We start from the raw sequence: 2,814 nt of genomic DNA, 5'->3' as shown, positions 1-2,814 counted from the left end.
CTGACCACGTCTTGCGACATGTGCTTTTGTACCGGTATGATGTTTACAATATTTGAATTATTTTTTTTTTTTTCCTCTCCAATGTTATTGATCGTTCAGTAATTATACCAAAATGAAAAGAGAGAGAAAAAAAAAGGAAAACACTGGAGCTTACCACCGTTTTCCAACTGGGAGATGAACATCCTGTCACTGTGCAACTCTATGCTGTCTCACTTAAAATGTATTTTAGAGTTTAATGGATAGTTGATCCTAAATGTTACTAGTCTATATTTTTTGTAATGAGGTAATGTTCTCTTTGTTGTATGAGCTTTGATATGATAGATTTAACATTTAAGAACTATTTTGTGGAAGTAGCTCACATATCTAAATGTATTCAGTCAAAGTCTAAATCTATACCTCAGACATGCTCATTGGTCGGAGGGGAGTTTAAACAGGTATCGAGACTGTTCCCATTCTTCGCCAACATTGTGGAGATGAAACTCGTGAAAGGTTATTTAGGATGCGAGTTGACGTTAGTTTTCAAAAATCATATATCCACTTACCACCTAACAGCTGGGTGTAAAAGGAAATCACTGAGAAACAACACACAGCTTTGGTGATTTAAGGCCCGTCAGACCGATCAGCAGCGGGGACGCCTGACGCTCCCCTGATGCTCCCCTGAGGCACCGCTCTGGTTCATTGGGGCTTTTCAGTATCGCTCTCCGCGAAGCTCATGATGGGTCACCGAAGAGGCCAAAGGCGGTGCTATCTTTGTGGTGGAAAGACCAGTTGTTTATTTTTTTTTTTCCAAATAACTTTCTTTCTGTGTGAGACCAGTGAGTGAATACCTTTCCATAAATATATGTGACAGCTCTCATTCTTCCTCCTTCAATGTCAACTGAACAATTAACACATCAGCAACTGAAATGTAAAAGATAAAATCTGCTATGGTTGCACTTGGACCATAATATAATGATCAGGAGTCTCTTCAGAAAGGAGTTAACAAACCTATTCAGCTGCTTTTGAATTATTTATATAATGTTAATATGCATATTATTTCCCATTTCAGTTTGTTTTTGCAGAATAAATAAAATTAAATACAAACTTTCAACTAATAGTAGTCAAATAACGTTTTGAATTTTTGAACAAGATGATTGGGTTGGATGATTTGTGCAAACAGCAGCTTAACAGATTTGAAATTCCTTCTTTTTTTTTTCCATCATGACAAATTGATTTATTATAAAGTTCAATTTGCCATTCATTTGAAAAATTACTAATTAAGTTCCTCTCGTCTTCCCGTATTCAGACTCATTCATATTTCAGTGGTTTCAGGATACGCTGGGAGGCACTGATACCAGAAAAAGTGCACCACAGTGTGTGGCACTGCGGCTTGCATCTAAATGGTATATCTTTTAGAGACGTTTATTTTGGATAAACCCAGCTAATTGCAGCTAATGAGTACATGTAGCATTCAGAGATGTGTGTAAACAGCCATCCAACATGGTCAAGTCGTTATGGCTAGACCTTTAAGATCAATGCAGGCTCTTCGCATGCCAAAATCTGAAATTGCGTCTCAGTGTGGGGCTTAGTTTCTCCAGGAAAAGGCATAATGAACCTGTGCTGTGTCATAATCATACTGAAGGAGATAAAGGAAGCTCTGCCGTCCTGCTGCGTCTTTCATTGGCCTGGCTGACACAAAACCAGCTCTCCCCCGTCCTCTGAAGCTACGTGGCTGGGAGCTACTGCAGAAATAAACACTATCAATCATCTTGTGGAAATCACAAAGTTCTTATGCAGTTAAAACTGCACTGACTAAAACGACCCAGACAGCACAAATTGGTAATAATACACCCCTGACTTGAATCCATCTGCGACTTAGTAAGCTAATATTATTGTAGCAAGTTTTTCCCAGTGAGAGTTTAAATGACATCAAAATATGGCTTGAATCCAGAATAAGTAATGTGCTTGAAAAACTTTTTTATCTGAAATGTCTTGAATCTAAGATTTTAACACACTGAGCTGAATTTGAATTGGCGAACACAGCTCTCACTAACAAGGTTAAGATCGAACACCTGTCTTAGCTGTTAGAGCACAAAAGGCCATCATAAAATCACACGTTTTCTTACGTCTGCATTGGCTGATCATTAACCTTAAGCCTTTCAAAAAGAGAAATGTCATTGATGTCTCACTCTTTTGAGTCCTGGAGACAATTTCATCGTATTTTGAGGACTTAGGGGACAAAGTTAAACGCAGGATGATTCAAAGCCATGTCTGTGAGAGACGGAAGCCTGGTTTTAAAACCACATAAACCTCATATAGGAAACTGGCCCTTACTGTTGAAAATGTAGCTTCAAGTTCACAGTTGTTAATGGATATTACCAATGACAGTTAGTTTTTTCTTTTAAAGAAGGAAAAAAAAAACAGGATGACAAAGTAGTAACAGATGTGTAGAGAAGGTTAAAAAAAAAAAAAAACTGTAGCAAGAACTGAGAATTTAGCACCAAAATCTTCACACCAACAGCATTTTGATAGCGATGTGTCCGTCGTTATTGTTGTGAGAATGAAGACGTGTAGACCGAATCCATGCCTGGAGTGTGCTGCATTATCGGGATCAGACTGAACAGACTGCCTTAACCAACAGGAGCAAGGAGTCCTTTCAGTCCAGCTGAGCATAACCTGCCCTTCTGTTTAATATTGTTTTCAGTTCGTTCAGTATTGTTCCTGAGTTCACCCTGCAAACAGCATAAGTATCTGCCTGCAGCTTATTAAAAGCAAAATATTTATATACTTATATAATTAGTACTAGTAGTACAAACTTATGCAAGTATATTTCCA

Source organism: Echeneis naucrates, chromosome 8 (assembly GCF_900963305.1).
Source record: "Echeneis naucrates chromosome 8, fEcheNa1.1, whole genome shotgun sequence".
NCBI classification, from domain to species: domain Eukaryota; kingdom Metazoa; phylum Chordata; class Actinopteri; order Carangiformes; family Echeneidae; genus Echeneis; species Echeneis naucrates.
Note: the sequence above shows the minus strand (reverse complement) of the source record.